This window comes from Xenopus tropicalis, chromosome 6 (assembly GCF_000004195.4).
Source record: "Xenopus tropicalis strain Nigerian chromosome 6, UCB_Xtro_10.0, whole genome shotgun sequence".
In the NCBI taxonomy this organism is placed as follows: Eukaryota; Metazoa; Chordata; class Amphibia; order Anura; family Pipidae; genus Xenopus; species Xenopus tropicalis.
This window is the reverse complement of record NC_030682.2, coordinates 38056748-38083264: the sequence shown is the minus strand read 5'-3', so window position 1 is coordinate 38083264 and position 26517 is coordinate 38056748. Positions and strand designations below refer to the sequence as shown.

Sequence of the window (26517 nt, the reverse complement as noted above, 5' to 3'; positions counted from 1 at the left end):
CTGGCAGGAAAGTGCTGGCTTATATAGGGTCTTGATGACAAGACTGATTAGTTACCGCAACTTTTAATTAACTCTGCCGCAATGACTTTCCGCCTATCGAGTTCAATTGCGTTGCTGCGACAAATCATGCGCGCAATTTTGTCGCGCTGATTAGTCACCGTCACTTTTCAAAAAGTTGCGCCAACTGATCGCCCCTTGTGTCTTCACCCTAAAAGCAGTCATGTATAGCATGGTAATGCACAACAGAAATACGAGCCTTAATTTCTGCATTTGTTCCAAACTGTTGGCTTATTGTATGAATTTGTTGCCAGCATAATTAAAAATCTGACTGCTATAAAATATTAGCTGGGAATAGTGACCACCAATAACTAATAGCAATCACTATTAGCAAAGTTACAGAACAAGGAGTCGTAAAAAGTAGGACATTAAATCAGAAGTGACATTCAAGTTTCAGCTCATTAATAATATCTTTACTGGGTCATGTTGTTCTATTATTTATTGCTCCAGCAAAGTTTGTTCTTCAAGGACTTCACCATCAAAACAGGAATTTGTAATTTTAGTCAAAACATAATGTAATGCATAGAAAGGAATAGTAATGTGCATTTATGCCAAGTCAGATGGTAACGTTTGCTTAATTTGTTCGAGAAAGCAACAGTTCAGTCCAGGTTTATGGATATCTATCTTTATAACATAACCATTCTATCTGACTACAATGGTCCAGAACCATACATTAAGCCATCGTTCAAAGCATGTAAAGGCATAAAAGAAAAAGGGAAGCCTATTACACTGGGGGTGTTGCAGGAATAATTGTCCCACCAGCCTTTCTTCATATCTGAGTTCTTTGCCTAGATTGCTCTGCAAAGCTGGCACATGCTCTATGATTTAATGGCCCATATCAAATCCAGACTGGGACTGACAATAGGCCCTGGCCTTTTAAGTACACAGAGGCCCAAACAACCCCCCACAAGCCCAATAAAAAGTGTATGTCTATGGCATCTTACAGCAGCCCTCTGGCATTAGCCAGAATCCACAGATTGCCAGTTCGGGACTGGTCTATTATTAAATAAAGTGGAGCCTGCAGCAAAGCACAACTGTATAAAAAGCCTTAGCAAAATCCGAGTAGATCTACTGCAATCCCACTGTCCAAGCTCCTACTGCTACTAAATAACTACTACCACATAAAAAAGCAAGCATATGCAAACTACCCTGCACAGTACTATCTGACTATCTGCATATTCTGCATAAGGCTGATGCCACACGTGGCGTTTTTACGCTGCGTATTTTCTAATTCTCTCAGCAGCTGAAAAATGCCTGATATCATCATCCATAGAAATAACTTGAAAAGACTCGAAGCAAACCACACAATGCAGAAATACGCTAGAAAACGCCTTAGCGCAGATTTTTCAAGCGTTGGCTGAAATACGCCAGTATTTGCAAAGCAAGCTATTCCTATGTATACACAAAGGCAGCTGCCAGACCTAGCGGAAATACGCAGCGTTTTTTAATATTTTGCACTATTAGCACCATGGAAACGGGATTTGCTACGTCATCAGTACTAGGCTGAAAAACACCATAGTCAGGGGCTGTGTGGCTTGTGCGGCGTTTTTAGGCTGAGAAAAAACGCAGCGTAAAAACGCCACGTGTGGCATCAGCCTTAAGTAAGTCCTGCAATAGGCTTCCAAGCAAAGGGTACATTGTGGGAAAAAAACAGGCACTTTGCTCCATGCCACCCCTTGATAAATGAGCCCTATCATGTTTACTGCATTTTTTTAAATTTCAAAGCATGCTATTATTTAGAAATTGTATTTTTGATTGGCAGGGCTTGAGGGGGTATGAATATGTATGATCTAAGGTACCACAGAGCATAATAAACTAGGTGAGGTATTGTAAAGCAAACATTCTACAATAAAAAGCAAGACTTCTGCTGCAAACAAAACATTTTTACACATGTTGCATAACAGAAAAAACTGGTAAATCAAGTCAAATGAAGGTTTATTCATTTTTTGTTATTAGCATTATATCATTAATTTATACCTTGAATATACTTTATCAGTCTATCTTGGTTCAGCCTTATTGTAAAGAGAATGTCTAAAGATAATGCAATTACCAATCCACCCATAAGGCAAATAAATTGTGTATCAGCGGCATATCTGGCCGTTTCGGGATCTGAAATGATGCGAGTCTTTTCCAGTACTCAAGGAGCTACAGGATTCCTGGAATGTTTTCCTTTTTTTTTTTCTCAATAAAATTTACCGCAGGCATATAAACAAAGCTTAGAGCCAAACCTGGAGAGGAATCAGGTTTTAGTGCAATAGTAAAACAGTCAAGAAAATTGAGTGCAGCGCACAGATTTTATCCCTGTACCCAAGGTAATCGAGAGGGATTAGAGTGGATCAAAGCTAACAAACAAGTGACTCTTTACGTCAGGTTAAATGTGACTTTAACCTTAAGGCATTTCATTCAAACCTTGATAAACTGGGCTCTATTTCCATACTGCTTTACTGGGCCTTCCCCATTCCTTAGCTGAGGATTTACAGTTAAATGCTAAAATAAGTAACTGTGGCCCATCAGAATAAGCAAAGTAAAAATATACACATTATAGCAATAGTTCCTTAACTGTTGGACTACCCTGCTAGGGGTACCCAAACGGTAGAGTTGCCCCTTAATGGCTAGTGGGCTCTCACCAGTTGGTGAGATTTAGATTTAATCCTAGGCACAGTTTCAGTTAAATATTTAGGGCGAAAACATATTTGCTGCCCTAGATAATCATAAAAATATGTTGGAAATACTGAAATGGCATTACATAAAATGTAACATTGTTATGAGCTAAGGGGGTTCTAATCTAATGTTGCAACTCAACAAGGGGATGGGGGTACTTCAACTAAAAACCCTGTGTGTAAAAATGTCGTACCCTAACCAAATCCTCCACACTGCTCTTGCTATACCCATTCAATTTTTACATATTACTCTGCTCTGCTTGGTGGTAGATTAACTTATCTTACCATATTCTATATTCTATATCAGACTTAGGTCACCCTCAGCCTTCCAGATGTTGTTCATCTTTAACCACCACCATCCCATAAGGTTGTCAGAGATTCCAGAAAATGTAACTCAACAACATCTTAAGAGCCTGGGCAACTGATGCTGCATATCAAGAGTAAATATACAATTCTTTCCTTAACTACATCATTTTAAACAGTTGTGCACCCCTGTAGGTTTAGGGCATCTTCATAAAAAGGTTGACCATATCACTCTCTGCACACAACAAAACATATACAACTAGTTTCCTTCTTAAAAGGACATTATCTTGCCCACAAAAGAAAGCTAACATAGTACCATATTAAGGAGTCAGAAACTCCCCCTCATCTCTAAACTTACATATTCTTCAAATCTTATATCCTCAGATGTTTCATTCATAATACCACAATCCTTTCGTTTCTTAAATTTCTCATACTCCTACTACTAACAATTAAATGTAGTCACATCAACCTAGAGAACTACCTAGCATTCTTTTCTTGTTCCACACCCCTACATTTCATGCTGCATTAACTTTATTGTTGGTTCCCTTGTACCACCACAAAAATCACATTGACCGTACACCACCCAGCTGAACTGTGACAATGTATGTATTAGTAACACTCCTAAAGCATACAGACAAGTTATACCAACATACGCATATGTGAAATCTTCCGAAACTCTGCTTCAGTAAACATAGTTTCTGCAAACATCTCTTTTAAGAAATAAAGAGTGAAGCTGCTATACCAGAAAAATATAGCTTCAGATTACTGACCACTTTCGAGTTTGAAAGCATACACAACTAATCAATGACACTGTGCCGAAGAGAGCTTTCAAGCATTCTGTGTAATTAAATATCACATTAATCGTGCTCTATACATCCCATGAACATTGCTTCTACTAAGAAATAAATCACGCTGAATGTTTGCACTGCATAAAATAGTTATTGTTACTAATACAAATCATATGGTCTGTGTTTATTCCTCAAACTCAATTTATTTGTCAGGAAATTACTAAATTACAAGTTGATCTTAAATGCATTAATGCATTAACGCCAAATAAAAATCAAATTTTTTCTCTTTCATTATGAATTCCATGCCTTTATTTCTCCTGGACACCCGACAATTTTTTTCCTTTTCCCTTGGAAGAAGTAAACCATAACAAGCTTTTTTCCCTATTCAAGCTATAATTTCACTAAATTGGCTTGGCAAAGTCTGGCCCATATTGACCAATGTGAGAAATAAAAGCATATCGCCGCAAAGAGTTTAGCTCTATATCCTTTCAATGATTTGTAATTGGGATCCCAAATTCCCAGATATAAAATACTGTCAGGCTAAGATAGTTGTATGGTACATTAACTCTCTATACTGGCTGCAAGCTAAACCTCTGCCTGTTGATGTTCAACCTGAAGAATTTCATCAATTGCGGTTTCTGCCTGGCCTTGCTCCCAATGTAATCACTAGGGCTACATTACTCTTTAATAACTTCGCTACCACCAGTAGGGTGTGTTTATGGTTGAACATGTTCATAAACAGTTATCTTGACCTGAGGCAACAATCCTGGAAAAAGATGAAAAATATTAGAAAATTAAATATGATTTGTGCCTACATTGGTTACATTTTGAAGTACAAATCCATATGTCATACATTTAAAAGGAGGGTGACTTTTGGGCATACTGCGGCTACAGTTTGAACATTCATAATAAAAGTAACACTTAAAATGGCATTTCTTTATCCAAAATAATTTGACACCTAATTTAACTCTTAACTCTTTAACTCCCACAGAGAGATTAGTCGCCCACGATAGATCTCTGCTACGGTGGGTGTCTAATCTCTCCAAAATGCCTGTCCACTGGCAACAAAGGGAATTACCAGTGGAAAGGCATACGTGTTGCTCCGTTTTTCCGTCATGCAAAGTTTCCTGCAATCCCCCCTGGCAATTGTTGACCGCATAAAAAAATTCTGCATTTGTGTATAACTGGAGATTCCCCCACAATCTATGACTTATTTCTTTTACAGTTGCCAGTTTCCAGTTGGGAGTACTACCACATTATGGTCTAACAAGACAAAGCAACAATCTGTAACTAACAGCAAAGATAAAAAAGACCAATTACATCTATATTGATGTTATACTGTATCTTATAATTGGCTCACCAGAACCCACCTTCAGCTTCCCCCAAGTAGCTGATAAAGCCTTAGTCAAGGGTCAGACCTAATGACGTCCATGCTTTGATATAATTAGAAGTCACATATACCCTAGTGATAGCAACTATTATGAGCAGAGATGATTGAATCCACAGTGTTATGACATTTGGTGTGTATATAACCTCAGATCAAATGCATATCAAGGTGAATCATTTGCCAATCCGCAACTCAGATTCAACAGAGACAGTTTTCTTTATAAAAATAACACAAATCAGGGTAAAAATAAATTACTACACCTATTGTCAGGTTGTTCTCTAATCTAAAAGTCAGAATTAGCATGAATCATTTATCTCTGTTGCCACTTTGCTATCTAAATTGGCATTTTGATAAAGGGCAAATTATACTATGGCATACAGTACTGGGCTGTGAGTAGAGAGCACAGGTTAAAAAAGCAGCGCATATACAGTATATCCCCATAGTCTTTCCTAATTTAATACTGGAGCCCAGTACAAAGAGAAATAAACCATATGGACATTTGCTAATGATTTCAATACAACAAAACATTTGTCAGTTTCATAAAGGCTGTTTTTTTATGCAGCACATGAATATATACTAAATGACACAATCTTATTGCTTGCAATGTCTATAATACAGTATATTACAGTCTATTGGGCATATATATATATATGTGTGTGTGTGTTTTCAAACCTGGTGGCATTTTTAGTTAATGAGTAAGTACATATTCAGTTTAACAAAAGGTCAATGTGGATCTGAAATGTGGCTGTTCTAATGGTCTGTGCCAATCAAATAAAGGTATTTAAACCGATTGAAGATACCATTTTCGAGCAATGTCCAAAATTTGAAGACATCTGTGTGGTCTCACTCACCCACATATGTGAGACCACACAGACTTGTTAGCACGCAGATTGCAAATTTTGAAATAAATGATCACCCCATATTTGCACTTTGTTTCCTGTTGCCTTTAATTGTTAATTAAGTTATATTGCACTGGCAGGGACTGGGATCCTTAGGCTGGATGTAAGCCAATGTAGTTCTTAGACATATCAACAGAATATATATAATATACAACATTTTCTGAAGGCCTTTCTATGTTTTCAGCAATATTTAAGCAAGATTACGATCCAATGAAATTGTTAAAGTGCCCAGAGTAGCACAGACTGTATAGAAGCCACATAGCTCTGAACAGCAAGAAGCAAGACATGACATAATAAGGGCTATAGACAAATGGTGAACTGTCAGTGTTACTTTCCTGGAGACAAGTTAAATTAACACCATTAAAACTGAATTCAAGACATCACTGCCTAACATAGAACACAGAAAATCAGATAACATACGCTTGTTATTGATATGAACTATATATAACTATAACATAACTTAAAATAATTGCAGCACTTATTAGTAAAAATGTCACTGGCAGCTTCCCCAGACCCCTTAAATTGTGATTATCTTTATGTTGGCAAATGACAGATGGCATTTCATGAATGTTCAGTGGGATTAACAAATGTTTCCACAGTGTGTTTTTACCAATTTAGAAAAAAAAACACATCCGGTCCTTAATGAAGCCTGACATCATTACAAATAGACATTTGGTTCTTTGCTATTTGCTTAGGTGCATTATATACATCTGTTTAGATTAATGAAATGTATGTTTTTTCTGTGTTTAATATTAAATAAATGAGGTATCATGGTGTAGCTTGCATGTATACAGAATATTTGTTCTAAAGATATTTATAAGGCTGGGAGCTGCTATAGCCTTTTCAGCTATTAAATCTTCTTAAATATCAGTAGCAGCAGTAGTAACCAGTAGAAAGATAGATAGATTATAAAGAAAGAGAGAGAGAGATGATAGTCAGATAGATATTCCACCATTTTTCTCCACACTTAAGCCTTTTTAAGCACTGACAATTTGTCACAGAAAAAAAGCTTGTAAATTGGCAGTATTTTTGTACATCTGGAATGGTTTATAAATCAGGTATCTCAGAGGACTTGTAATTTTGTTTAAAAGAAACATAGCTGAATATTGTGAGGAAGTATTGTGATGATTGGCTGATTCTCATCACCTTGAATCTTTAAATCAAGGTCTGCAACCTTTCTGTTCCTCCATGACTTAAAACCTTGCTCTCTGCCCAGAGCATGCTTATATCTTTGCCCCATAAATTGGCTGATTACCGATTCTAGGTCAGTAAATCATAATGCATTTTTTGTATCCAGACTTGTAGTCAGTCCGGTTACTGTCATATGGCATTCTCCTGTACACAGTGTTTATGTTGACTTGTCAATTGTGTATGAAATAATATGCTAAGAGAGAATGATGGTAATTGTCCCCAGCTACTGAAAGCAAGGAGGGTCTTTGATCTATCTTTAAGTTCTCTCCAGTATATGATAGGAGCAGTGTCCTGGATTCCACATTAGCAGGTAATTCTTTGTCATGTAAAGCGACAAATAGGGGGCAATTTACTAACACTTATATTTTGTTTTCCCAATTCGGATTTTTTAGCACTAAAAGTCTCAGGCAAAAAAGTCACATATTTTTGAGATTTACTATGTGACAAAGCAGCTAAAAACCCAAATCCAACTAGTCGCTAAAACTTGCCAAGATCATGTAGAAATAAATGGCATATGTCCCTTCACTTTCTCTGGTGGATCCTTCTTTGCTTTGAAACTTTAGGTGGTTTTGGGTATTTTGACGCTAGTGTTTTGTTCAACAATTCAAAAAAGTAGAGGTTTCAGTGCAACAAATCTGCAAACTTTTCCCACACTTACTTTTTCAGTTCAGACTTTTTTGTAAATGTCAGACATTCATGGACATAAATTTATTACAATTTTTAAAAAGAAAAAAACAGAGTTAAGAGTTTTCATAAATCTGCCCCATAGTGTGTTGTATTTCTGAACCTGTCATAAATATTACTGTCTTCCTCTTTTTCTAAATACGGCAGAGTATATGGTCAAGGATTCCTGGAAGTAACCAAGTAGGTTATTATAACTTACATATGAAGACTTTCCTTCAAACATGAGAACACCTAAACTGATAAAGATTACAATAATGTGTTTAGTCCAACCTGTTCCCTGTATTCAGCTTCCTTTGTGGTTCTACAGTTCCTGCCAAACTGCAAATGCCAGCAGAAAAGACACATTTCCTGGATCTTACTTATTCAAGTATGGGATCCCTTATCCAGAAACTTGATATGCAGAATGCTCCAAAGTATGGCAAGACCATATTAAGCAAATATTTCGTTTTTTAATGATTTCCTTTCACTCTGTAATAATAAAACACTACCTTGAACTTGATGGTAACTAAGCTGCATGAATCCATATTGGAGGCCAAACAATCCTATTGGGTTTATGTCATGTTTAAATGTTTTAACTAGGACCTAAGGTATGGAAATTCAAATTATGGAAAAAACCTAGGTACTGAGCATCCCATATAATTAGATCCTATAACTGTATTACCAGCAGGAGCAACAGAACCTAAACCTCAACAAACTCACCTTTTCTTACATGTAGGGATCATGAAGGCAAAATGAATTAATCTTATACCTGAGTTTACATTTGCCTTAGAAATCACAATATTGTTGTACTCTACATGTACAAAAAAGTGAATTTTTCGCCATTATTATCTAAAAGCTGATGAGGTCATGTAGAAATCAACTGGAGTTGTCCTAGGCAAACTTTATTTAATTTTTGGTTTTAGAGGTTTTAGGTGGGGGGTGAGTTTGTAAGTCTACAAACATTCGTGGAAAAAAGGTAAAAAACACAAAAAAATTAAGCTTTTCGTGCTCTTTTTGTTTTCGTCAACATTTTAATCCGTTCGTGCTTTTTCAAATCAAATCTTTTAATAAACGACTAGACATTTGCGCTTACCTCTAGTGCCTTCCTCTGCATTCCACCAAAGGGCCAGTGACTAGGGTGGCAGCTCTCAGGAGTCTATATATATTAGATTTATCATTTAGAAAAAAAAATGATTTCCTCAGTCTCTGCTGCAGATTTTCATAGGAAATCTGCCAATAGAGCTAGCGGAGTGAGGGGAAGAGGGGTTGGGTTTCTGTGCATGACGTCACCTCCGTGGTGTAGGTGTGTCTGATATTACACAAACTGCGCATGATGTCATGTATGCACCCTAGGGGGCGTATTTATATCAGGTGCCTAGGGCGGCACTGGACCTAAATACAAATACAGCCCTGTGTTAGAGTTGTAGTTTTACAACAGCACTAATTTGATCATTACTGGTAAAAACAGACTAAGGGGGCACATTTACTAACCCACGAACGGGTCGAAATGAGTCCGATTGCATTTTTTTCGTAATGATCGGTATTTTGCGATTTTTTCGTATTTTTTGCGATTTTTTCGGCTTCTTTACGAATTTTTCGTTACCAATACGAAAGTTGCGATTTTTCGTAGCGTTAAAACTTGCGCAAAAAGTTGCGCTTTTTTCGTAGCGTTAAAACTTACGCGAAACTTTGCACCATTTAAGTTTTAACGCTACGAAAAAGGCGCAACTTTTCGCGTAAGTTTTAACGCTACGCAAAAAGCGCAACTTTTTACGCAACTTTCGTAATGGCTACGAAAAACTCGCGTTTTTACGCAAAAATCGTATTGGTAACGAAAAATTCGTAAAGAAGCCGAAAAAATCGCAACAAATACGAAAAAGTCGCAAAATGTTCGTTTTCAAGTCGGAACTTTTCCAATTCGGGTCGGATTCGTGGGTTAGTAAATCAGCCCCTAAGTATAAATAGGTCAGTAGCCATAACTGCAATTTTTTTCATGTGTTACTATTTGTATGTAATCCCAGATAGGAAATTCCATCATTACAGTATGTGAGATACACACAGACAGGATATCTGCTGGATCTGTCAAAGGCAGGATGGGCTGGTTCACTCAAGGGCCTGTGGTTTTTCTTGTCGAGATTTAGCACACGAGATTGCTATTGAAAGAGCTTAGGGCCATATTTACTTTTTATCGCTGAATATTTACTTTTTAGTGCAAAAAATCGTATATTTACTAAAAACACCACAAAAAACACAAATACAAAACTACACCATCTAAAAACTGTCAAGGTTATGTCGATGTCAATGGGTGCTGTCCTAGGCAAATTGTTACAATCTTTATTTAACTTGTGGCTTTAGTTCTTGTGATTTTTTTATCGTTTGTAAGTGTACAAAAATTTTACGAAATGGAGCATTGCAAGCTTTTCGTATTCTTATTCGTATTCATTACACATTTTTATTCATTTGTGCTTTTTATATTCAGATCTTTCAATAAATAAATCAAATCCATGCTTTTTTTAATCTGTTTTTGGTGGTAGAGAAATTAAGTCTGTGCTTTCTGCACTGCTGGTTTTGACCCTGAAACAATGTAGCAGAAGCCAGCTGATTAACACACCTGGATGATAAATAATGTCACAACGGATAAAAAAACAAATACTGATTCCAATTTCAATAAAATTCACTGATATTTTTAAAACCATTCCTTCTTTGAGTATACATTGTTTTGTTTTTTTTCCTGGGAGAAGCATTCCATTTAAATATTTTTGTGGCCAGAAATCCGTTTTCTTTGCCTGTTCTCACTCTAATAAAAGGGTATATATGGCATGTGTGGCACCTCTCATTTTTGGTACTTTCCTATGGGGTGCAAAGGCCCAGTGTCAAAGAAAAGGGTGATGAAGAGTTACAATATGAAACTAAGAAAAAGGCAGTATGAGAGATTAATAAAAAGCAGTACCCAAATCCCCAACACATACTCACTGAATTCCATCAGGCCTGCCCCCTCCTTGCAGAAACTACAGTAGAAAGTGTACGGGTGACAAGAACTTGTCGCATTTTCTTTATTAGGACAATGTTGGGAGCCCTTTGCATTGTGGGTACTGAATGTTGTAATGCGTCCTGGCTATTTTAAGTTTGAGCTACGGCTAAAACAGGAAACTTTATTCTGAGCTTTAGACATGTCAACGCTGCAAAACAGCCATTCAGGTTTATAGGCTCTCCTATATCTCCTTACTGAAATCATTTGCTATTAGATTCAGGTTGCAGCATGATATGAGCAAGGCCAGTAATACCTGTGCAACTAACTAGGCCATAGCAGGAGCTGCCACTCTCATTTTATCAGTAACAGCCTTCTCCTTAGATGACTAAAAATCATCTTCCGTTTTTACCCCCATTATGGATACTGTTATAAAAAGCATAAATAGTCAGCAGGCATTTACTGTCTATTGTGGACTCAAATATAAATATCAAAAAGCAAAGATGTTTTCATTAAAAACTCAGTTATTGTTGCAAAAATCAGTCTTACAAAATAACTTAAAATATCACATAACACATGGCAAGGTCACCTTTCAGCTGCAGACCCCTGAGCAGCCATGTCCCTCCTGACACAAAATGTGGCTAGTCCGGGGTCTGCAGCTGAGATGTGACCTTGCCGTGTTTTGCAATATTAAATTATGTTGTATTATCGTTGTTATTGCAGTCCCTGAAGAAATCCCCAAGGTAGGCATTGGTCTCTTTTTTTCCATAAAAATAAATAGGTTTTGTGTGCAAGATGAGCAAACATAATTATGATGTAACAAGAATTCAAAGAATAATAAAGAACAAATACATGGATGATAACAGTAGGCAGTTATCAATTTGTGTTATCAGATATATAATATGTTTCACATTTGTTTGTTTGTTAAAGGACCATATATCTTATTAATAAAGTGTATATTTTATGTATACTTAATTATAGATAAGATAATAATATAGTGTGTACAAAACATTCATTCTCAGCATATTTATCTTTAGACAAATTAATAAAGCTACAGTCATGCCAGGCTGTCCACATTATGTGTTACATTGTCGAAATCTGCTGTGCATGCATACACCCAGGCCATCCCAGTGGCTCCAGGTGCAGACACACCAGAGGGCTGATGCAAGCATAGGGGTTGATTTATCCACAGGCCAAGAATCAGCCATAAGGGTGAAGACACGCTGAGCTACATTATAGTAGTTACTTGTCATGGCTACAAAAGGTAATTTTTAGTATTGTCTATGGCAGGGTATTTTCTAGCGTTTAGAAGCCATGACAAGTAGCTGCTACAAAGTAGCTCTGTGTGTCTTCACCCTAAGGGCAGTGGCACACAGGGAGATTAGTTGGCTGTGATACATCTTCATTACCGCTTTGGTCGCCTGAAGTTGCCTCGCAAGGAAACTTTGGGTGACTTCAGGAAACCAAAGAGATGCGTATGCCATCCCACCAGCGATTTACATTCTTGCCGGTGGGATGGCATATAGGGGAGATTAGACACCCGCAGTAGTGAAGATTTATCACGGTTGACTAATCTCCCTGTGTGCCACCGCCCTAAGAGCTGGGAGAAAGTATCATTTCAATGACTTGAGTTTGTAGAGACCCACTGTAAGGAACTATCACAACTTAAGTGGCTCAGTGGCTGTACAGGTACCTCTCAGCCACAGAAGACTGAGTTTTTGTTGCGCCATTATTATTTTTGGGTATTCCTTGCAGCCTTATACTCCCACCTTTTGTTAGGTGTTGACAATTATTCATTTTGCTCCCTTTAAAAGGTCCCTCCCCACTGGATCATTTTGTTATTTTTGTTAATTTGGGAGCTGTTCCTGAATCTGTATCCAGTGTTGTTCCTGAACTGGTTACCTTGTTATGCGAAGTGCTGTTCCTAAGTTCTTGGTAATTCATGTTCCTGTACCTTGAGTTTTTATATAAGTTTTGTAGTCAAGATTCCTTGTTCCTGTCTCCTGCAGGATACGTAGCCATGGGGCTCCAAACTAATGGTGTGAACCCTCAACTCCATGACCTACCTCCTTGACACCCACTTATAAAGATAATGCAAATATACATATATATATATATATATATATATGCATAGCTCCCAACTGTGCCAATTTTTGCTGGACAATCCCTCTTTTGACAGCTCAACCCACAGTCCCGGATTCTTACTGAAAAGTCCCTCATTTCCCTTTAATCTCCTGCACTTCCCATTTCCCTTTAATCTCCTGCACTGAATATAACTGCACTGAATCTGCACTTGGATATATTGTTTCTCACATTTAATTAAAAAGTAGCTTTTGGCAGAGAGCCCAGAAATCTTAACGAGCTTCACCTGCACTTAGAAACATTGTTTCTCATATTTAATAAAATAAGTGGGCTTTTGGCAGAGCCTAGAAACTTAAGGCTGATGCCACACGAGGCGTAGGGCTGAAATTCAGCCCTACGCCTGCTACTTGTGCCTGCACCCGAATGAATGAGATACGTTCGGGTGCAGGCACATGTAGCCGATATACGCATGAAAACGCGAGACTTTGCATTCTCTCGCGTTTTCATGCGTATATCGGCTACATGTGCCTGCACCTGAGCGTATTCCATTCATTCGGGTGCAGGCACAAGTAGCAGGCGTAGGGTTGAATTTTCGGCAAGCGTTTTTCCGTTTGCCGAAAATTTCAGCCCTACGCCTCGTGTGGCATCAGCCTAAGAAGCCACACCTGCACTTAGATACAATTGTTACTAATGAGCTAAACAGGTCTCTTGGGGGAACTGAGACTCCCAGCTTAAAAGGCAACTTTAGCTTTTTAGCAAAACTGTAATAACACGTAAAACAAGACCCCAAAACCCCCAGAAATGTGTTCAAACTTTAAATAACCTGCCAAATTTAGTCAAATGGGAGTGGTATTTAGAGGGCATGGTCAAAAAATGTCATCCCTCTTTACATTTTCAAAATGTTAATATAAGGAGGGAGCTGCCAATATCTGGAGTGCCACATGTTAGATTTCTCTATCATGAGATACAGTTTTTAAGAGATAATTATAATAAGAATATTTTTGAATGGTACTGTAGACCTGGGTGAAACCTTCACATAATAACCGTTTTGAATGTAATCTAACATCTGTTGAAATAATAATACAATATTTCACTGCATGTTCTGGTAAATAAAACTAGACAAAAATCAATGAAGAATGTATGAGACATGTAAGTAACACACAAAACATCATTTATCTAGGTAGAAGAAGTTAACTCAATCTTGCAGTGAAACCCAGGCAATGAATATTCTGTCAGTCACTCTATTATTCTTTGGTGGTATGCCAGGACTTTAATGATCTGAGTGCTAGAATTGTACATAAGAGACACTCAAACCTGTGACAGCAGAGACAGTATTTCTAAAGGCAGATTATTAAGGAAATAGCAAAGCAAGTCGGAATTACATTTGTAATGGATTCTGTTGTCACTTGCAGGTACTTACTTACTTGCTAACTCTCACTATTTTAGACAGGACTTGCACAAATATCCAATGTAATCTACCCAGGAAACCCTTGTATTACACGTCCTAATACCACCCAGCAGAGCAGTACTAGCAGTTTGGTAAACGGTACACTGGCTATCATATTTTCTAGGGCACAACCACTGCACACAAACAATTCGACAATAAGATGCTACCGGCTTTAAGTTCTCTTTATATAATCATTTCTCACTTTTAAAGCAATGATTACTGTGAGATTACTGTGGTCTCTTTTGCTTTGCTTTAGCTGCCTTATTTTTATTCCATGGCTTAAAGGTCTTTTTGCATCCTACAATGGTAGAAACAACACAGCGACTGTGACTTCCAGACAGAGAATGACTGACCTTTCCCTGACCATTTCCTGACTGAGAGTTCTGCTATAAAACAAGTCTGGAATCCACGCCATAAAACATTACTGGATTGCTGGTTTATGGCCATCCTAGCACATAACTGGATTGCTGGTTTATAGCAGGAAATACGTAGATACAGTCACTTCTTAACACTATGCTACTTTATATGTAATGAAATTATGGTTATTTTGTGTACACATACATTTCATGCAGGAAGAATTTGTTGGTCAGAAAATCAGTTTTCTTACAGCACAAATCTGAGCCATTTCAGCTAATTTTAGTCATTCATTTTGGTTGGAAACCATTAACATTTAAATCCATCCAGCAAAGCTGTTTGTATAAACTATAAGGCTACAATAGTAATGGATAAATGGAACAGTAATTATTTTATTGCGTGGGTTTCCTCCCACACACAGAAACACATGCAGGCAAGTATACTGGCTCCTGATAAAGTTGCCTATAGTGTGTGAATGTGACAGGGATCTAGACTGTAAGCTCCACTGGGGCAGGGACTAATGTGTATTCTTCATAAACTGCTGTAGAACAAGTTGCCACTTAATAAAGGAAAATAATGATATCATTTAATATAAGTGACAGGTGGAACAGGGTCATCATTTACATCACTGCCCCATTGGATCTATGATGCCTATTATGGACACACACAGCTTAATCAGGGGCCAAATAGCACATATTGCAATTCATTTGCTTTAGAATTTTGCACATATGTTGTGCACTTAAGTGGGGTGATACAAAAGGCTTGATAACAAAAACAGCTCAGAGAAGATAATTGGTGGTGTATGAACCAGGAAGGGGAAAGTACCTGAACATTGCCATGTCTAAATAAGGTTAACATTTCTGTTGGGCAACCAATTTGGTTCAGCAAAAAGTTCACTGCACATTGTCCTTTAAATTATAAGATGCACAAAACTAAGCCACTGGAGTTCTAACAAGGACTTTAAAAAAAAAAAAAAATTTTGTAACACACATCTATATATCTAACCAACACATTAGCTTTAAACTTAGATCTCTGGAATATGGTCAAAAATAAAAAGCATGGTGTACTATTTTGAAATCAAGAAAAGAAAAGTTGAACTACCCCCATTAAACTGTACCAAGAATATTTACATGAAATTATTTCCCCATGTTTAAGGACCAGATTATATTAAAACAGATGATGTCATACAAAAGGTGGGCCCTAGAGTAAATGGGGCCATAAAGTCCTTGGAGGGCCACATCAGTACTGCAAGCCTCCAGTTGGAATCTGTTAATCTATACCAAACTTGAGTTGTCTGAGTTAAATTAATTAAGTTTGAGGCAGGCAAAGGCCCACAGTGATATCTTCACTATCATAGTCAATTTAATGTTAAATTTTTTAATGAATAAATATTTGGATATAAGCCTTACTTCCGTCAAACCAAGATTGGAAAACAACCTACATTTCTGTTGGGTTAAGACCATGCAATAAATTTCTAGTTTGAACTTTATTTTTTTCTAATTGCTTCACATGGATTTCTTCCAGCTTTTGATTAATACCCCTCTGACAAATAAGCAATAATTAGTCCCTGGCATTATGCCTAACAAGGCTGTATGTTCAGGCAAGCTATTTTATTTCTGAAATGAGTCAAACAATAAAATATGACACATTCTAGTCTGACCTTTTTAGCAAGTGGCATGAAATGTTACTGCTGTATTTACAGAATAAATTCTACCTAAATTAACAAAGCAATTGAAAAAATGTAATGTGCGTTAACACATGAACACATTAAATGCAATATTTCATAGTCAGTGTCATCATGGCCTAAAAATCACACATACCCAAGATCAGATCATATTACCAAAGCTTGCTCAGCACAGCCCCCAAATGAGGCAAAATAGCCGTGCAGTCAAATCCACATGGCATCTGCATATGGACCTATGGCAGTCTAATGGGCTTATTAATCAATTTTTGAGTTTATATTTTTAAATCGAATAAACTTGCACATGGAATGCTTGCTTATTTATTAGTAAGGGAAACTAGTTTGAATAAAGAAATTTGAATACCTCAAAAAAAAAAAAAACTCGAAAAACTCGAATTGAATATATGGCTTGACTTTGACTAAGACAACTCCCCTTGACTTCAATATAAACTAGAAATAGTGAAGTTTTACATTTGAGTTTTTGTTTTTTTGGACTTAATAAACAGACATTTGAGTCCAAACAAGAAACCATAATTCTAAATTCAAATCGTAAAAAAAACCTCAAATGTTGAAAAATAACCCCCTATCCCCCCAGTCAGTCACAACAGTGGCAAATACTGAATTTTAATTTGCTGGATTGAAATTAATTAACCAATTGCACCATTACACTTCTGGGGCACAATATCTGCAGCTTGTCTAATTGCATATTTAATGGTTCCACCAACCAGCACATGTGCACTGCTTACAGTTTCAAGGGAGGCCAGTATTAAATGCATTTCCTAGCCAGGCATTGAGTGGTTTTGAAATACCTTACATCCTTTGGTGCTTCTAATAATGCACAAGGAGGGGGTGTGTGAGATGTCCAAGACCCATCAATGTGCTGCATCTCCTGTGTATAGGCACAAGCACCCATTGTGGCAATGGGTGTTAGGCTGGACTTCAGGTAACCATAGCCACTTTAAACAAATGACAAATGGACAAGGTATATACTGAGCTTTAACAGAACCATCTACAAATTATTAGTATTGTTATTATTATCTTTAACATATTTATAAAGTACAAACTTATTTACCATTGTTGTACATAGAAGGCTGTATACAAACATACAAATTAAATACAAATACTATATATACTCGAGTATAAGCCGAGTTTTTCAGCACGAAAAATGTGCTGAAAAACTCAGCCTCGGCTTATACTCGAGTGTACACCGCTTCCCATACTTCTCACAGTACCGCTCCGTCTTCTCTCTCGGCTGGCAGGTGTGACAGAGGACGCAGGGGGGGGGGGGCCGAGTCAATTCACAGGGGGAGGGGGCGCATGAATGCAGCTAGCCGCTCAGCAAAGAGAAGACACAAGAAAGAATATGGAAAGAATCATACCTTAATAGTTTTCATAGAATCATCCGAGAACTGAACTCCACTTAACTGAATCATCCGAGAACTGAACTCCACTTAACTGAATCATCCGTGAACTGAACGCCACTAACGCACGAATAATCCCAGTACCGCCAGGAAGCCTGTCTGTTATAGTGAACATAATCATCCCAGCGCACATTCGTTGCGCTCTGACTGTGCGCGAATCATCCCAGTACCGCTCTGACATTGCTGACATTCGCACACGGGAGAGGGGAGGGTGCGCGAATGTCAGAGCGGTACTGGGATGATTCGCGCACAGTCAGAGCACAACGAATGTGCGCTGGGATGATTATGTTCACTATAACAGACAGGCTTCCTGGCGGTACTGGGATTATTCGTGCGTTAGTGGCGTTCAGTTCACGGATGATTCGTATGATTCAGTTAAGTGGAGTTCAGTTCTCGGATGATTCTACGAAAACTATTCACGTATGGTTCTTTCCATACGTGTCTTCTCTTTGCTGAGCGGCTAGCTGCATTCATGCGCCCCTCCCCCTGTGTCCTTCGTCACACCTGCCAGCCGAGAGAGAAGACACAGCAAGGAGCGGTATGTCAGCAGTGTCAGCCTGTGTTGCTATTAATTCTACCATAAGAATAAGAAGTCTGCTAACACTTCTAATTGCCACTTTATCCATTAAAGAATGCAGCCCTAAAAACATATCAATGTGTAGCACACTTCATCCCATGTCAGTTTGTAGTATTAGCCAACAGTGCTTAATATCACAAGTGGGATTGCACAGGCCGGAGATATGGGAAGTTTATGCCGACCATTGTTGCATATCACTTTTAATTGAACTACTACTGGGAGCAGTATGGGGAGCTGAGAGAAAGGATGTAGAGACGGAAGGCAGACTGAAGGGAGGCCAAATTGGCATTCATTGTGTTATGGCATCAGTGGCTGTGCCCATAACATCCTTTGTAAGCATAAATGGTTTTATGATGCACACTTCATCCCATGGCACAACAGTCATTTGGATAATCAATTAACAACCTCAGCCATTAAGGGATTCCTGGAAACTGCAATTTACCACAGCACAACAATTTCAAGTTTGATCAATATATATTTATGTTCTCTCCCAGCAGTGCAGTGTAGTAAGACATTTATTTGTAAATGACATAATGAAAAAGGACAAACCTTTCCCACCCTAGGCTTATACTCGAGTCAATAAGTTTTTCCAGTTTTCTTAGGTAAAATTAGGTACCTCGGCTTATATTCGGATCGGCTTATACTCGAGTATATACGGTACTATACAGACACAGAAAGTAAAGAGGGCCCGGCTCAATACAGCTTACAATCTATACTACCATAAACATATACTCTCTGTCAGAGGCATAAAAGCCAGCATATGCCCTAGCACAGTTTGCCCAAATGCAGAGCTGTCAACTTTTGAGAGTTATAAACCAGTGGACCAGTGCCACGCTTCACGCCCCAATGTTTGGGGGCGTGGCCTAATGACTTCATGTTGTGACGTCACTGAGCATGAGCAAACAATGATCCGGAGCCTTAGTAAAGTTTCTGTGCACGCACAGGAGGCTCTTCACAAGCACTGTGCAGTTGTGGAACTGCTCAATACTCGGGGGATTTGCTTAAAGTGTTGAGACTGAGAGGGACCCTGAAATCAAGTAACTCCCAGGATTATAGTGGGATTTATTTCCATAATGACCATAAAGAGATGCACCTCCCCTTCTTATATATCTAAGACAAAGTTCCCCATTAAAATGTAACTTTTATTCTGCATAAATAAAATTAAAAAACGATATACATATGTAATAACAGAAAGAAAAATAATAAAATATAGACTAAAAATATGGTGGGAGTTGGCAGCTCTGCAAATGATAGAGCTTATAAATCAACTTGTACATCTTAAAGTGGTCCACACCACCTTAAGCACACCACATTGTGCACAAGAAGTCTCATTACTGGATTGCCTCTATTTTTTCCAATTATTTTAATAAAAATAACTAGAGGAATGAAAGTTATTTGTTTGTAATTAAGATACAGTTTCTATGTTTCTACAGTTTTATTATTACAGAGAAAAGGGAAATCATTTTTGCAAAATTTGAATTATTTGCTTAAAATTAATTTTATGGGAGATGATGTAATTCAGAGTTTTCTGGATAACAGGTTTCCTGATAACGGATCCCACACCTTTATTGTATTCCTTATTCAGCTGAGAGTATAGATATCTCTGCAACACATGCCTTAAAATAGACCTAAAGCTTGTTCTTAATCTTAATTGTGTGTGACATGTTACTTTACATAGGCCTGTGCAATCAATATGTCCTTTCTCCTGCATTTGTGAAGAATTCCCAGCAACCCAAAATGGCAAGAGCTAGACAACCCTAGTATTGCAGGGCTTTAAAATGCACTTGAGATGCATTTTGAATATCCATTAGGAGAATAGCATCAAAATATGAGTGTATTATAGCTCTGTGGCTCTTTGGGAAGTAAAGAGTGTGTGTAAGGCATAAGAGTGAGCGTGTGTGTGTGATACTACACAATTGAATGTGGATACCAGAATGCATATAAATACACATCCTAGTATCCCCTTGCTGTTTCTTATCAGTCTTGTTTGGCAACAGAAAGGAATTTGTGGTTTTCTTCATAGCTGCCACAAATAAGCCAAATATGACAGAATGGCTGCTCGCTATAAATATTCATTCCGGTGTAGAGTTATATTAGGAGGTAGCTCAGATGGCATGATAATGCCTAAGAGGCTAATCTTAGACATGCAATGGCATGAGATGAAAATAATTGTCTAAGAATAGCTGACCCAGGAGAGCAAGCTTGCTAAAGATATCTGTGCATTTAAGCAGCTTGGGCTTTAATTTATTTAAGAATAATCTCTAACAAGCTTTCCCCGCAGAGAATTTGCCAGTCTCAATTTGGCCATTAATACTGATTTGTTACATCCATGTTCACTTATCAAGCAGAATTTTAAAAAAAATATGTAAGCTTGATGTAACATGTTATTAGCTCTGAAAAATGTATGAACCCCTCTATTCATTAATGTACACTATGTAAAAATGTCAGCAGCAGTTTGTGCATAGGGTAGGTGGGGTATCTTAATTAGACTATTTGTGTGTGCAAGGTTGTGTGCACTGTTTATTTGTGTGACTGTGTCTATGCACACACACACACATGCTGAGAAAAACATCATCGGAATTAGAGTTACTTGCTATTAGCACCAAAACCGAATTATCTTTATATACCAGTTTATATACACAAATGGAATTTTTTTCCCATAGCATTAGATATAGGACAACATTTACCCTTATATAATCAGGTTCTGGGGAGTACACAAACTGGTTCACATTTGTGTCACTATCATTGGTGTACACAGATCAGACATTTCATATTGAATCTCAGCACATTTGGCTTGGCACTCTGAGCTACAAAACAGTTCCCATGTGCCATTGGCCTAATATTTCAAACATGTTTAAGGAGAAAACAAGTTTACCTTAGTACAGGTATGGGACCAGTTATCCATAATGTTTGGGGCCTGGGGTTTTCCGGATAAGGGGTTTAGATCAAGTACAAGGAACGGTTTTATTATTAATTACAGAGAAAAAGAAAATCATTCCAGATAATGGATCCCATACCTGGGATAAAAATAACACAGTCCAGTTTAAAGGCAAATTGCTTAGTCTAGCCTCAAATATAAGAACAGGACCAGAGTATGGCCCAGCATAGCAAGACTGGGCTGTGGGGAGGGGACGGATGCTTTTTTCAAGTAAATACAACACCAATGTGTTTTAAAGCAGTGCTATACAACTTATGACCCAAAATAACAAATTTGGGTGGTCCATGTACTAAAATCATGATAAAATACAAAGCCTGTGAGCTATTAGGCAGTCTTTGGGGACATAAAAGTCCCTAGGAGGGGGCACAATTAAGCCATGGGCCCCCTGCTGAAAGGCCATATTTTGAAGGATAGTGGTATGCTTCCCATAAACCATAGCAATGTGCTAGTGTCACTTTAAACAACCGTAAAATGAGCTTCTTATCAATTATACTTGAGACAGGGGTAACACTTTTTTTGCCAGTGAGTGCTGATTCCAGTGAGTGGGGAGGAAGGGGGGGTAATGGTACATATAAAACCATGACACATTTGTCCTTTTTAATAAAATTCTAAGAACAGATATAGTATAAAAATAGACAGAAAACATTTGTAGCACAAACCTACTTATCTGGCATAACATAAGAAGTAGGCTAAAGACTATGAGGCTACTTTACTTGTGATCATTGTGGAATAAATGTAAAACAGATTGATTTTCAATCAAAGATCATTTTTTTGTTGATCCTCACAAAAAGCACATTTGTGCTTCCATGAAAGTGAATTTGATCTAGATTAAAAACTCTTCTGATCAAACCCACTGAAAAAGAATTAACATCTATGGGATTAAATATCTCAGACAAATCAACAGTTGGGGGGTTAGCCTTGTAGGCTTGGAAAGCGTTAAGTATTGTTTTAGACTGAAATAGGCTAATTTCATGACATCAACCAAGTTCCTCCAAAGACTGAATTGCATGCAGCTTTAGGTAAATATGTCCCTAAGACTATATAAGCAAGGGGCTCATACTTCTATCTACAAATGCTATTATGATCTTGGCTGGCAACAGTAGTGTACATAACAGGGAGAGAATGATATTAATACTGTTAAAGAATGAAAACATGCAATTTAATCTGAATCCATGGCCATGAGCAGAAAATAATCACAATTAACAATGTGAAAGGAAGACAACTAAGCAAGCATCATATAACTGGAATCAGGAACTGGCACTGACATAAATAGCAACATAGAATTCTTTATATGAGGAACATTTTCATTCATTAATCCAGTGAAATACTCTGTAACTGTGTTAAAACATAAAATAAACCAATAGGGTTGTTTTGCCACCAATAAGGATTAATTACATCTTAGCTGGGATAAGCATAAGGTACTGTTTAATTATTTTATTAATTATTAAAACTTTGCATTATTTGAAATGGAGTCTATGGGAAGTGGCCTTTCTGTAATTCAAAACTTTCTACATTTTCAGGTTAAAACCGAAAAGTTCTTGAGTATGTTTTTTTTTCAATATCCCATTAAACAATGAATATCTTATAAACTCCTTCTCTTAGGGCTCTGGCACATGGGGGAGATTAGTCGCCCGCGACAAAACTCCCTGTTCGCGGGCGACTAATCTCCCCGAGTTGCCTACCCCTGCCATCCCACCGGCGAACATGTAAGTCGCCGGCGGGATGGCAGATGCGGCGGCGCGATTTCGCTCAAATCGCCGAAAAAGACTTGCGAGTCTTTTTCACCGATTTCCTGAAATCGCCCCGCCGCGTGTGCCATCCCGCCGGCGACTTACATGTTCGCCGGCGGGATGGCAGGGGTAGGCAACTCGGGGAGATTAGTCGCCCGCGAACAGGGAGTTTCGTCACGGGCGACTAATCTCCCCCGTGTGCCAGAGCCCTTAACCTTCAAAGCCCTCCATTCCTATGTTCCTCACTACATCTCTTCTCTTGTGTCTCCATACGTTCTGGCGTCCTGGCTGACTCCTCAGCTCCTCACAGTACAACCGCTTGGTTACACCCCCCCCCACTACTACTGCCATTTCCCACCTTACACCTTTCGGTCTTGCTGCTTCTTACATTGGGAATGCCCTCCCTGATATCCTCCATTCTTTTTAAAACTAAACTTAAAGACAACTTATTGGAACATTTGCACAGCACCTGATCTGGGAACCAACACTTATATTGCAGTGTGGCCCACTGTAACCTACAGCACTTATATTTGCCTATTTGTGTCTGTAGGTTACCCTCCCATTTAGACTAAAGGTGGCCATACACGGGCTGACTATAGCTGCCGATATCGGTCCCTTGGACCGATTCGGCAGCTAATCGGCCCGTGTATGGGCAGGGCAGAGCGGCCTGGCCGACCGATATCTGGCCTGAAATTGGCCAGATCTCGATCGGCCAGGTTAGAAAATCCGGTCGGATCGGGGACCGCATCGGCTCGTTGATGCGGTCCCCGATCCGACTGCCCCATTGCCGCCCACATAATCCGATCGTTTGGCCCCAGGGCCAAGCGATCGGATTATTTTTTTTTTTACCTAAATGCTCCCCGATATCGCCCACCCGTAGGTGGGGATATCGGGGGAAGATCCGCTCGCTTGGCGACATCGCCAAGCGAGCGGATCTGCTCGTGTATGGCCACCTTAAGCACTACGGGCCAGTGACCTCTATCCTCTTGTCTCTGACTCTTAACTTATTGCAACTGTACCTTGTATTTATTTGTATTTATTGTTTACTTTGTATTTATCTATTATTATTTTAATAACCCCGTTTGTATTAATCTAGTCTACTGTACAGCACTGCGTACAAAAGTAGCACTTTATAAATAAAGATATACATACTAATTCAAAGCCTACTTTGCCTACAGCAGCCTGAATAAATCCCATGCACATTGCCCAACTCCAATTAAAATAATACAGAACTGAAAAACGGAAACACTTTTTTCAATCTAAAAATATTTATGACTGATCTTCCTTAAGAGAATTATAGGCTTATTTGATTTCCTAATCAGCTTAAATAGGGTTTGTTTATAAAAGGAAATAGATCTTACACGGCAAGTAAAAATGACCTAAGAACAACCCAAAACAACACTTTCTGAAAGCTTTGTGGTATAAAAAAAAAGGTTTTGTTAGATTTTTCTTTATAACAAAACAATAAAAACTGTGATTGTTCATTGGCAGTCAGCTCAATGGCCTTGTGTTGGTATACAGACACAGTAATTGTTTCAGAATAGCAGATGATATTTGTGTTTAGCAATGAGAAATAAACAGAATTGTTTGTCCTGGTTTCACTTCATAATCAGAAACTGAACTGCTAAAAATAACAGTGGCAGTGTGTTCTAAAAATATTCTATGCCTAAGCAGCCCAAGGTTTCTATATACATTAAAACTGCAGGTACATAAATATAATTAAGAAAAACTGTACTGGGAATATTCACTGTACAGAGTGAAATAATGACAATAAAAAAAGCTACTAAAGAAGGTTGTCCTGGTGCTTTTTTGGTTTACATAGGAGTTTGGAGATTTGGTTGTATGATAAAATCTCATATTATTTACTTGGTCTGGGGAAACTGTTAGGCAAGTTGAATGAATCAAAATAAAAAAGATTTTGGCACCCCATTTTCACAATCCCTGGAGGAAATTGGGCCTTAATTTAATCATGTTAAAACCTTGGCTAAATGGGTTGTGTATTGATCCCCTGAAGCTATTGGTTCTTTTCAGCACTTTGGGTGGGAGACATAGTCCAAACGTTCCCCCATATGCAATAAAAGGCACTTAGTTTGCCCTGTAGCAGTAACCCATAGCAACCAATAAGATGTGTGCTTTTAAACAGGTGACCAGTAAATTTTACCTGCTGATTGGTTTCTATGGGTTACTGCTCCTGGGCAAACACATTTTATTACATAACCCCCATAGGGTGTTAGTTCAAATAAATCAATTTTTTTCTCTGTAGTAATAAAACAGTACATTGTACTTCATCCTAAGATCAAATTAACCCTTATTAATACAAAAACAGTCCTTTTGGGTTTATTTAATGTTCAAATGATTTTTAGGCAGACTTAAGGTATGGAGATCCAAATTACAGAAAGACAACTAAATCAGAACCCCCCGAGCATTCTGCATAATAGGTCCCAAACCTGTACTAGGACATGACAATGATAGCAGGGAAAGGGGACAACAGCAAAAATGTATAACCGCCTTGAGGTCAGATGACCTAGCTGACGGTCAGCTAACTGATTCAGGGAAAAAGATGCTTGTTTGCACCAGTGGTCAAGGTGTTTGCTGCAGTCCCTTAGGTATATAATTGGCAGCCCTCACACTGACATAGACATAGACAACTTCTGATTTGCTAAGTAACAGCAGACAAGGGCCAATTATATTAAAGTACCATTGCTCAAAATGTAGCGCTACACCATCAACATCTAGTCATGTTGAAAGCATTTTATAGACACTTAGTCCAAACTGACCCAAATTATTATTATTATTATTATTAACATTTATTTATAAAGCACCAACAGATTCCGCAGCACTGTACAGTAAGTATGCAAATCAATACTTTTCTGTACTAATCTGTTAAACGTTGTGGGTATGCCCCCAAACCCTACCAGTAACAAAATTCTGAAATCCCTCTCGCATACAGTCTGCCTCCCTTCGGTCCAAACACCTGTGATAATATCCACAAGCTTCCACAAGGCTCAAATTTTTATATGATTTTATATGAGATTTTATTGTTTGGTTAAGAAAAGATGATATACAGTATACTCAGGCACAATGACTAAAGGGGATGGTAGGCCCAGGTGGTAGAAAGTGATCTCTTGTGTGGCTAAAATGACCACATCCTTGAGCCTTTCCAGCTGCTGAAAAGAGCTGGTAGTTGTAGTTGAATTAAGCTTTGGCAGTCCTGATCTACTACCAGTATCTGTGGTCAAAACATGCATAAATCTATATTGGTGGTACAACAAATGGGTTCGTTAAATATTTGTAAAACCCCAGGTTCCAAACTTCCAAACCCTATACCTGTACCAACATAATTTCTTAAGTCAGTTTTAGCCCTTTACGTG

The 26517-nt window shown here is 38.2% G+C and overlaps 1 protein-coding gene across 4 annotated transcripts in view; it reads right to left on the bottom strand.

The window, feature by feature from the left end:
* hdac9 (histone deacetylase 9) overlaps positions 1-26517 on the bottom strand; it is a 278731-nt gene that overhangs the window by 80820 nt on the left and 171394 nt on the right. The gene's annotated exons all lie outside the window — the stretch shown is intronic.